The sequence below is a fragment of the Anopheles coluzzii genome, chromosome 3, assembly GCF_943734685.1.
Source record: "Anopheles coluzzii chromosome 3, AcolN3, whole genome shotgun sequence".
In the NCBI taxonomy this organism is placed as follows: domain Eukaryota; kingdom Metazoa; phylum Arthropoda; class Insecta; order Diptera; family Culicidae; genus Anopheles; species Anopheles coluzzii.
The window spans coordinates 22,935,756-22,948,300 of record NC_064671.1 but is presented as its reverse complement, the minus strand read 5'-3'; the positions used below and the strand labels follow the sequence as shown (position 1 = coordinate 22,948,300).

At 44.5% G+C, this 12,545-nt stretch overlaps 1 protein-coding gene across 2 annotated transcripts in view; it reads right to left on the bottom strand.

Moving 5' to 3' along the window:
- LOC120958110 (protein artichoke) overlaps window positions 1-10,963 on the bottom strand; it is a 102,519-nt gene extending 91,556 nt beyond the window's left edge. The window contains exons 1-2 of one of the 2 annotated variants that reach the window (XM_049610196.1): window positions 10,558-10,963; window positions 6,778-8,038 (exon numbers count right to left, since the gene is read on the bottom strand). The gene's annotated coding sequence lies outside the window, so the exon portion shown is untranslated. Of the gene's footprint in view, window positions 1-6,777 lie in introns of both variants that reach the window. The other variant, XM_040380679.2, reaches the window with a different exon arrangement.
- Between the last annotated feature and the right edge of the window lie 1,582 nt (window positions 10,964-12,545).

Genomic DNA, 12,545 nt, shown 5'->3' with positions numbered 1-12,545 from the left:
TCGGCAGACGGTTTTGTTTTATTGGAGCCACTCGTTTACATTTACCCAATGACAAATGTCATTCCCACTTTCTACCGCAACGGAGAGAGAGTGTTCGGTGGAGTTTCTTTTATTATAATTTAACACTTCAACGCGGGCTCGGTGGCAAAGAGCGATAAGTCAGTGGACTCTGATTTACCACCCGGTGTGGCCGATGCACTCGGTACGGTCAGGGTTTTGGGGGTTTCCGTTGGTAAATTTTACTATTATGCTCATTTTATTTGCATTTTGTTTGAGCAGTTTATACATATTTTTGAGTTTATTTATCGAAAATTCAACATAAAAAAAGAAAATTGTTAAATTTTTAGAACTGCAACTAAGTTTTCCAATCAACTGGGGGAAACAAAAAATACACAATGAGTTACCCGGGAAAAGCATATAAAAAACTATGTCACTGTGTCTCACTTTCAACTGGAGGGTCGTAACACTCACTGATGACCACTCGTTATTCTCACGCTTATCTCATAAAATCTTGAGCACCCTCTGTACGCAGCGCTCGGAAAAGATTGGTATAAATCCACGAAAAGTAAAGTTATTATCAACTCCTATTCCTTAGGCCTCTCTTTAGCAACAGCCTCCCATCGATCCACCCTGCTTCTCCATTGCCGACGGACCGGGGGGGAGCTAAAAACGATACCAATTTCTTCTACGGCGAGAGTGTCCGTAGGCGATTGTGCTGAGACAATATGGCAAAGTCGTAAAGCAGGATATCGCGCGGGGCTTTAGCGGCCGCGTGCCCTTTGATGCAATCCAGCAGTAACAACAACAAGCACAGGAAACGGCATCTCTGTACTTCCGTTTTATGAGCACGGTTTTGCTTTCTCGCCTCACATCCCCGCAAAGCGCAAAGGGCCCTACTATTGATTTGATCTTCAGCTGAAAGCAGCCACGGCTCGTTTTAGCTGCCGTACTTGCTGACTCAACAGATATTGTTGGGGGGAAGATTTGTTACTAATAAAATTAACCCACCCCGCCAGTTTTGAAGCGCCTTTTGAGCCATCCTGGTTTAATGGGCACGCTCCGCTAGGAGTAATTGAAAATATGTCAAGAGCCTATTACGGGAAGTTATATCAGCAGCTCAATCAGGTGCTAAAATACTGCTTTATCGTGACATGAAAATAGGAGAAATAACAGGGCAAAGGAGTAAATCGGTCTAAGCAGCTGAACGATTATATACGATGATGAGCATCATGCAATGTAAGGTTCTATGGCAAAAGAATCGAGAAGATTGATATCTATCATCGCTTAACACATTTTCTTGAGGTTTACACGCCTCTCTATCAGTATAAAAACTGCTCTTATATTTGGTTACAATCCATTATACGTTACTGTTAGAAACATATTTGATAGATTTTTTTTCCTTAAAAAAACAGAATTACAAGAACGAACATTAAAGCTATTACTTCAAGAAACCATAATACAGAATCATAACGAAAATCGATACTAATACTTTTTGTACTTGAACCAATTCTATCGATCGTTCGTTCGGCACACCATATCATCTATAACTTTTTATGAGTTAAAAGCCAAAAATAAATGGAAACTAAACTGAAAGTAGCAGTAAAAATAAACCATAAAGTCTACCAGCAAATAACTTCCTAATCCTCCTGTTAATACACTTCCTTCCTACCACATGTGTAGGCTTTCTCAAGGAAAAAGTTCTCTGTCTGTGATTAATACGAATAGCTCAGAAAGTTCCTGAACTGTGGATGAGATTTTGACGAGCTACCCGTGCTTAGCTACACATCTACGCGATCAACTGTCTATACCAAACTCAACAGAAACTATGAATTGAGCAGGAATGCTCCAAAAGTTTTGTATTCATTCATTTCTATTTCTGTTCCGGACAAGTAATGTTGCTTTATTAAATCGTAAAGTTCATCATTCGTCTATTACTTTGTCTATATAAAACAACAACACAAGCATGTCTAAATATGTGATTGCTCTTTCGAACATATACCGACCCTCTCCTTCAGTTCAGTTCGCTTTTCCAAAGCACCTTTTTCGGGTGGGGAGGAATAATTTTCTCCCCGAACAAACCTTCCGTAACTGCACACCATTTGAATATCTTCAAACTTTGCTCGGCTCCCCCGACAACACCGCTACCATTGCAAACGGAAGTCTGATTTATTAATAAAACTTTCGCTACGAATACGAAGCCGGCCACCTCCCCGGCAATGATAAGCCACATCCGCATCTTTGCAGGGAGAGAATTTATGTAAAAATAATGACCTTCCCGTTTTGGGTAGTCAAGTTTTGCCTCGGGTCCCATATGCCGCCCTCCCCCCCCAGGTGTCCCCGGATATATCCACTGCAACCAAACCCCAAGTTCTAGGAAACGAGAGCGGCACATGTTCAACAGCTCACGTACGAAAGAGGGTAGACACCGCCGGTGCAGATGGTTGGCCTGACTTGTGGACGGTGGAAGTTCGATTGCATTTGGGTGGGTGCAGGGACTAGGATTAGTGCCGGAAGGTGGTACGACTTTCTCCCATTGCCTTCTCATTTCGTATTCATATTTTCCGCCTGTCGCTACGATTCTTACGTTCCCCATATGAAAGGCGCTAAACTCCGGAAGTGTACGATGGACTACGATGGTACTATTCTCTGTTGTTAGTGTGTGTTTTTTTTTAAATATAATATTCAAGGAGCATGGGGAGATTTTAGTATTATATTTTCATATGGAACGCTTCTATGAAACTGGTATTGTTGTATCATATTATTCATTACTATTTTTCGTTTGTTTAGCTACTAATGTATGGAAGATTATTAATTTGAACCTTATTAAGTTTCATTTCATGTTATTTCACAAAAGTACAACAACAAATTCTTAAAAAAATGTTTAAAAATAAGATTTTATTCAATGCCAATTCAATACTTTAGCACAAAAACTCATACAAAAGAACCAAAACAGCTTGCAACGACCATCCAGCACAACAGTCAGCTGTCCCGGTACCAGCTGTTGAAAATCGATTTCAGCTTCCTCGACAGCACGACTGATTCTTCCGGCAGTAAAGGGCACTTGTGTACAACCATCGAGTCACGCTGTTTCTCACGGTGCACGAGCAGTCCAGCTGGAGCTTCCTGGAGACTACTGGGGAGCAGTGTAGAATGTGATAGCTTTCTGAAGCACTCTTACATCCATTGCCAAGAGCTCTCTGTTCACTAAGTCACCCTCTCGAAGCGCCGAACGAAAATTGAAGCCCAGCGCAATGGCTAACCTTAGCTAGGGGCTGCCAACGTTTGGGAAATGGGATCGTTCGATCGAAAAATACAGGTACCATTGCCCATGAGCCCGAACAGAAGATGAAAGTGATCGATAAACGCCTCGGATGCATCACCTTAAGTAGCATTTGCAGCACCGACTGCATCCCGGGACGGCCAGCCAATGTGTTGCATGTGGAACGAGAAACGGACAGTAGCAGTGCAAACTAATCCTTACTGAACACTAATAGGCTACACCCCGGGATTAAGATAAGAGGAGAGAGATCCTGAGCTCAAGCAATGCGACACGCTGTGAACTCATTACAAGGAACATTTTCATTACTTTTTTGTTTTCTATTATCGGCTATAAGAGCGTTCCTTGTGTTATTCCATTGATTTCAAAATTTCTGAAATATTTCACGTGTTTTGATAATCAAAAGATGAATTTAAACCGTTCAGTTCCCATCGGAACATCACACTTTAATGCCAATCGATGGGACATCAAACTAAGGAAACCATCCTGTATTGATCCTGTTTTGTAGCGGCCCTTTTACAACCAAAGCAAAGGCACGGAAAAGCCCGCATCCACCATCACCACCGGAAGCTAGGTCCTCTCGCTCTGGTAATCCTCTCTCACTATGGCAGTGCTTAAATCTCTTCAGCCAGGCTCGCTGCTCCCTACCAAAATCCATCACCGTCTAAACTTTGCAAACGTATAATCCCTTCCAAATCTCGGCCGAGGTACCACCGTTTTCCAAAACCTCCAAACGGTGGCGCCCAGTAGAATGGCGAAGCAGCCGCTCAGAGCATAGCGACAGGTCGACAGGTTCACAGTGTAAACTTTTGCCTGCCCCGTTCCTCCGCACACTGATTCCACGGCTGGCGTGCCTACCCGTGCTGACACACACACCCGTGTCTTGTGATCTTTCAGTCCCTAACTGGCGTGTCGTCGTAGCCGGCCGGACGTAGAAGAGCGGTATTATTTGTTTGGCTTCTCAATACACTTAATCTTGCGCTCACAGGAACACACTGGCTTACCAAACGGGCGGAGGCGAATCGCGCGCTCGTCGCCTGTCTCCGTCTCCCGGCTTTCGAAAAACCCTTTCACCGTGAAAGTCGTGAACCTCAAAATCCGGGCTTGAAGTGACTGTAATCAAATTTACCTAAACTCAGTTTTCAACTTACTCACGCTATGGTTCTGCCAGGCCTGCCAGGGTTGCTGTGCGCACCGCCAGATGTGTCTTGTAAGATTTTTACCGAAAATCTTTAGATAAGCTGATGAGTTTTCTATTTGCTGCTCAACCATCGTTACCATGATTAAATTACCCCCACAAAATGGGAGTGTGAGGCTGTGGCTGGGGTTCGGGGGTGATTGGGTTTCCAAGCTATTGTTTAAAGCGATTGCTCGAGGGAATGAAAGTTAGCGCTTTGGATCAGTAAAATAGCGCGAAAGCGCGGAGCGTTGTCTTTAATTTATATTAATTTGCAAGTCAAAAGGAGGGCACGCTTTCAACGCTCGGTTGCAAATATTATTCAAACTGATTTAAATACATTTCATTGCGTCGTTGAATGAAGATCAAGCACATCACTGCAAAGTTTTGAAATGTATAAAAAACAATTATTTTTTCGGTGTAGTTTAATCCAGCGCACACACTGCGAGCATAATATCATTGTTTATCTAAGATTATCCTAAAATATCACTATTAATCCTTTTTTTTTGAGTATGTAACAACATATCAAAGACCGTACGGATCAACAAAGCCGCACACGGGTTCAGATTTGTTTGTTTACTGTGGCTTTTAGGTCACGATATTATTATTTTATGGAGAGCGTTTTTTTTTCTCTTTACTGCTTGCTGTGTGTTCCATGTGGTTTATTTGGTTCCGTGTACCACTGAACTTCAAAGGTTATGTATAGCGGTGCCGCTCGGTTTCATGGGGCTATCAAAAGGGAACCGAATAAAATATGTTTGTAGCAACGTGCGGCAACCATAGATTGAGGATGTAAGAGCAACACAAAAAAAGGAATCAACACAAAACAATCCCTTCAGGTAAAGCTTATTATGGCTGTAAGTTGGGTAAAGCCACAAAAACACGTTACACATATAAGTGGAAACAACAACAGGTGTTGTGTGTACCTGGCGATTTAACAAAACTGAGGTCGATTTTGTTGCAAATGCGATTAAATTACAAAGCTCACAAAAGCCTAAAAATAATTCAAATAATGCACAAATTACCTACCTGCCATACGCAATATCAAGCGTAGTTTATTTATTTATTTACCTACATATGTGTCTTGCACTCTTGAGGCTGTGACAAATACTTAAAACCTATCCTACACCTAAATCCTAAATTATTCCCCTAACATCTCCCTTGATCCAGTGTCGCCAAAATTGAAGATTAATAAAATGTTTTCTTTGAATGCGTTGGTCGTTAAATTAAAATCAAAGTGATGGGACCATGTATTGAATTGCCTTGTCATAGCTAGTAACGGTTCGCTGTATCCATATAAGGTACGCCTGTTCTCGCCGACAAGTAAGGTACGAGAGCGAAGAGGTCTTGATGGAGCGTAGATATTGATCTTCTCTAGTAAATAAGGGATGTGTAATTCGTTTTTTAATATGTTGGCTACAAATACATATTGGTTAACCTTAAAACGGTGTTCTAGCTTCTGTAGGCCAAGCAGAAGGCAACGCGAGCAATAATTTGGCATGGTTGTAAGTCCTTTGCATTGGTCGCATTTTAAAGCAAGTCTTGTAAACTTCCGTTGTATTGCCTCTATTGTGTTAATCTTCTTCTTCTATTTGGCGTAACGTCCTACGTGGACATGCCGGCCTACAGAGGTTTTCGAGACTTAATTCATTACTACGCAGCCAGTCAATCCTTGCTACGGTCCATTTTTGCTTGAACCCATGACGGGCATGTTATTGAATCGTTCGAGTTGACGACTGTACCACGGGACCGCCCCTTGTGTGTGTAAATCATCGTTACATTCACGGAATTGTTGAAAGATAAAACCTAGCATCTTGTATGCCTTGTTAACATTGTTGTCAATATGTAAACGGAAATTTAAACTTGAGTCTAGTGTTACACCTAGATCACAGACTTCCTGGCGACGATCTAACACACTGCCTAACAACGAATATTTATACTTGATCGTTTTTTTTAGTCTATAAAACGTAATAATGAAACATTTATCAAGGGCTAACTCTAGATCATTTTTTGGAAACCAAGTACCAAACCCATTTCTAATGTTTTGAAGGATGATGCAATCGTTAGGACTCTTAACCGGTAAAAAGAGTTTGACGTCATCAGCATACATTAAACAAGTATCGGACGGCACACAATACGTTAAATCATTAATAAATATAAAAAATAGAAGAGGTCCTAAATTACTGCCTTGTGGGACACCAGAAGAGCTAATAAATTCTGCAGTTGTTGATTGTTTAATTACAAATTTAACATTTTTAACCACTTTGTACAGGTATATGGCAATGAGAAAATTACTTTAATTAACTAAAGAATTCATTCTTACCTTCCGCTTCTTGCTGACTTCGTTGCAAGCTGGTTCCACCTGCACACTCTCGCCTCTCCCAAACAATAATCCTAATCAAAAGCGTCAGACGAATCCCCGCAAACTCAGTCGTTCAGCAACGGCCCACTGCCATTGCCATGCCTCGCTGTGTCTGTTTCCCAAGCTTCCCCAAAAAGAAAACGAGTCGTCGATTTATTTTGCCACTTAACGAACCGGAACAGCGATGAAAATGGTAGTCATGATTCAATCAGCATTCACTCACACCGAAAGCACACACACACAAAACAGCCATCACCATAACAAATACGCATTCTTCTTCTCACTGAACAAATCACAACCGTTGCTGCTGCTGCTGCTGCTGCTGCTCGTTCACTTCTGCCGTGCAAACCGAACCAGGCACCAGGGCACCAGTACACATGTCGGACACAGGCAAAACACACCTTTTTCTATTGCTTCATTAAAAAACATGCACTACACACACACAAGCACACACAATTCCACAAACGCGCACTCGTACTCCCAGCGGAGAACACCGAACCGCCTAACCGCAATCACACTCGGGCTAAAAACCCTTTTCCACCCAGCCACTGCACCGCCGACACCGGATGGCGAGGGGACCGGGTGGTGTAAACGAAGGAAAACAACAAGGAGGGGGGTTTACGGCCACTGCTTCACCCAAGCAGCCCCCGCTCTCGCTCGACTGCACCGCAACACACTCGCAAACGGAAATCCTGACGCGTATTCCCACGCCGCGCCGTCGTGTGCCGGTGCCCGAAAAACAGCGTGCAACATTAATTTGGTTTTGCCTTTTTAGAACGTTTTAATATAACTTTTTTAATTAATTTACTTCACAATGCACACACACATACACTTGCACTCTCACATGTACAACACATACACTTTTACACTACTTGGAGGGGTTGAACGTTTCAGGCTTTGGGCACGCTTTTTCCCGGTTTTGAGGCTGACGTGATCGGCGGTGGTGGTGGTGAGTGGGTTTAGAGAGCTGTTTCTCACTTTCGGCCACGGTGCCGAAAACCCGAACCAACTTCAGGATGTCCAACTTTTACCTGTTTGTTTTTTTTTTTTTTGCTGTTGCTTTGTTTTTCCTTACACACACATACACGGTACTCCGGAGGTCTGGCTTTACACTGTACACCCAGACCCTGCGGGTAAGCACTTTCCCCGGGAGCGTTTGCGCTCTGGTTTGCTGCCTGCTTCCTCAAGCTTTCAAGCTTATTCTTTTATTCAACGCCGACATCTGCACTGGGAAAAAGAGGAGAAGTAGAACCGGTACTACATGCAGACATCCACTACATTCAGCAGAGCGGGCGGGCACACACACACACGCACGGAGAGTGATATGATGGATTACTTTTCCTGCAATCGAAACTCCGGTCTGCGGCTCTGCGCTAAATCCGCCCGGACGGTGTTCCGCCAACGCCAAAAGCGCACGGTGCGAATGGGTCAGGATCGTCCCCCCCTCCCCCCAGTTTTTCGCCGGCAAAATCCCGGAATCCCTCAATCCCTGCCTCTCAAACACACGTGCACATGTGCTATCAGCGTACCTCAACCGCATCACACGATACAAGCAAAATGGCTAGGATTCATTGGTTCGTATACGGATACGTTTGTACAGATACACAGACACCGACACACATTCAGATCAACTTCCGGCTATTGCGATCCACCATCCCGGAAGTACCTCGCATTCAGTAAAAGGGTCGCACCGGCCTGTTCGGGCAAAGAGATTGATGATAGTACGCAGCGACGACGGATTGGGGGGCGATCCTTTTGCTTGTTTTGTCTCCGCTATCCGCTATTCTGATTGTTTATTTACTTTCTGCTTTTAACAAATTCACCTGCCCTCGGTGCGTACGTAGCTGCAGCCTGGCGACTGGCGGATTGCATACATTCTTCTGTTTTTACCTTTTTGAGGGAGCATGCAATGCTCGCAACGCCTACGCCTTGATCTCGCATGCTGGTGGCGGTGGAGTTCGAGCGCCGCTTTTGCGTTGTGCGTTGATTTGACCTAATTTATGGCGTGTGTCCCTGTAGGTCCTTCCTGACACACACACACACACACACATACATAAAAAATGGCAAACAACCTTCGTTTTTTTGTCAAGAACGTAACGCAATTCTGAAAAAGGATGCCTTACAACACACACACAGCGAACGATGTTCATCGCTTTACCGGTCACAGATTTATTCTCGTTTGAGATTATGGTTACGGTGTCCGGGTCTTTGACGATTCAATTTCCCCTCTTTTCCCGTGTGCACAACGACCCACACACACACTCGGCAGGAGTGGAATTTGAAATTGGACGTCCTCCATCACCCCTTATACCCCCTTTCCCCTCCATTTATCCCACTTTGCCCTGCGGCTTTGAACGGAAGAACAAAACCGGACAAGGACACGATCGATACACCGGCCCTCCCTACACCTGCCGCATGGTAGACCGTGGCGTGGGGAGGCTGGAGCAAACCCTAAACCAGCCATAATTAGCTTTGACGGCTGTACGGACGTCTACCGGAATGCTTCCGAAACAACGAACCCGGGTTTGCGTGTTCGCTAATCCTTTATGCTGAGCTTCGCAGGAACATGTGGCGTTTTTTTTTTTGCAAAATTCTCGCAGCTCTATGGCAAAGCCGGGGGACGCGGGGGTTTTTGGGAGGCAAAAAGTCGAAAATGTCGGAGAATATCCCCGCCTCGCCCCGCGAAATTCAAACCCAAAAGTGACAGCGCTCGCGAAAGAACTGGGATCAGGATCCGGGTCTTGTCACTTGTGCCGAGGTTTTCGGAGCCTGCCAGCTGGGAGGACAGCGCGAACGGACAGATTCGTTTACTTATTCATTAAACTAACTAACGGACCCCCGTGCGAGGGCCTTTTTTGATGTGCATCGCGTGGACATGCACACATACAGCACAAAAGCGCCTTCCCCACTCAATGTATGTGTGTGGGTGCCCTGTGCGTGGCAGGTAGGTTCATCCTGCCATCCCTTACTGTCAACCTGTGGGGCTGTCTAACCCTCGGCACTGCCTGACACGATCCAATCCAATCCAATTCACGCTGAAATGGCAACACGAAATGCCTTGGCAACTCCAAACAGGTTCCTCCAGTGACCGGCTCTTCCGCTGCCGACAGTAAGAGGAGAGGTAAGAAGGAGGTAGGTAGAAGTTTCCCGCCACTCGCAAGCTGATAACATACGCCAATACGCACGCAACGATCACACTGAAGCGACGGAAGTGAATCCGAACGAACCAACCGAACGGAAGTGGTACAAGAACACACACCCACACGCATACACACAAACAACGGCACACACTCGCACTCGGCTGCGAACCATTCGATGTACGGGCTCATCGCGACTGCAGTGAAAATTGCACCATTTTCATCTGCCCCATCTCAGCAAAGCCAACCGGACTTCCCGAAGCGTTGTGAGTGCACGTGAGTGGGATGCACTGACGTCTCGCGGTTGCCGCTTCGTCTGCACGTCTCGCTCACCCCCTCCCACCCTCTCCCTCCCCCACGAGAGAAGGAGAATGTAGCTCATAAAAGAATCAGCCAGCGATCGAACGCCGAATGCCAAAGGAAAAACACAATATTCATCGATCGCGTCGTAGCAGCGCTAATTTGTCAGAATAGGAAATTGGTTCCAATTTTTCCCAAATCACTCAAAGGCGAAAAGAAAAAAAACAACAAATCCTTTCAAACACACACACACATCACACACACACACACACACCGTCACCATGCACTTCCTGTCTCCACTGACCTGGCTCACGGTTGAAGCACGGCGCGAAATCGATCAACACACCATTAATAATGTACCGCAGGCGCGTAAAATTTCCCCAGCGACCGTATTGCACCGAACCGTCGGCAATGAACGTTAGGGCCGTACTGGAAGCCTCGCTGGGCGGCCGTATTCCACCGACAGGTGACTACCGGGTACTCACGAGCCTTCCCCATAGTGTCCCCCATAACACTCCCTTCACAGGAAAGCGAGCCGCATCCTGCTCGGTGAGTGCCTGCCCCGACGGTCCTTCGATGCGACAAAACGGCTCAGACTCACCGGCTCGCCGTCGGGTGAAGTACTAGAGCAGCAGCAGGTTTTACCACCGGCAGGTCGGCTGCTGCTTCGGGTTCGGCCCCGTGCTCGGTGAAAAACGTTCGGGTCACTCACCAGCTACACCGCTTGCCGTTGCGTTTCGCAGTCGAACGAACGGTGGAAAAACCACAAAACAGAAGCCGGCTTTCGGCTGGCCATCCGTCAATATGTAGAGTGCCAGCCCGCCGCCCGGCCGCTGCTTCATCCCGCAGCTTCCCGCACTCACACACACACACACACACACACACACACACACACCGCGAAAGTAGCATGAATTGTTAACTGTCTGCTAATTTATGCGAGTCTGTTATGATGTTAGACGATCAATTGATTCTTATTTCAAATTACGTGCCTTTTATCGAGCGCTCATGACACCCGCCACACGGTGTCTGTGGAGGGGAGGATGGGGGGGGGGGGGGCTGATGATATGGAAGAGGCAAAGTGTCGGGGGAAAATAAACCACCGAGTGGCCGTTCTCGTGCTTTTGTTGTGCGTGTTGTGCACGCCGACCGAACGGCCCCACGGAGCGTAATCAAATTTGGCGACTCGCAGATGACTTCACGGTTGCGCTTGGTTTGGTTTCGGCGACACCGAGTGTTACTGTAATCTGTTTTATTCATTTAATTATATCATTTAATTATATCATTTTATATGTTGCACTGCTAATCAGGTTTGCGGTCAACAAGTCAAGACTGTTGTTTGCTGTGTGGCGATTGGTGACGCAAAAGACGATTACGAGGCGTCAAGTGTTGGATTGACAATTATGAGACGAAGAGAAAAGAAACCATACATTAAAAAAAGAGGTATGGTTTTGGTATATTTTTGTTCAATTATCACAAATACTTGTACAAGCAATACAGCTTTGAATATAAACTCTTTGACATCAATTTTTAACGTTGGTAAATACCGTAGTGTAATGTAATGTAATGTAATATATTTTTCTGATTCCAATTTAATCGGCCTTACCTCTAATTAACTCACTTTATATAAGCAAATCCCAGCTTTACAACTGAAACTGTAACGATATTTTGATTCATATTCCGGATAGCTTCAGGCTTATGTTTATAGTTACAGACATTTTGATTCGTATTCTAGACAGCCTTCAAATTTCGTATCTTCCTCTACACATTACTACACTTTTTCTACATACTCCACACAACGGGATTTGAGTACTTTTTTCTGTTGTACTTGTAGATGCATTGAACGAACGAACGAACGAATGAACGAGGTACTGGTACGCGATTTGACGATTTTCCATTGTTTTAAACATAGCTGCTAAGAATGTCTCTGATTAAAGAAATTCAATTTAAAAAAACATAAAAATTGTTATCGGAGTTTGAAGCTGTCCGTAATTCGACACTAAACGGTGTATGCCAATCATGTTGATTATGCAAATTATTGTATTAGTATTGAAATCATTGTAATCAAACATTACGTTAAAGTTATCCAATGATAACAATAACTACAATATCAAAAATATGAACCAAGCACTAAATAAAAGAAATGTTTTCATGATATTTGTTTAATGTTATAAAAAAAATGTTTTTACGAAAAAAATGTTTTTAAGGTACGTTTTTACGATATTTACGAGCACTAAATTTATGTTTTAATGTTTTTACGATACACATTTTATGATTGTATTTACCTCAAGTTTT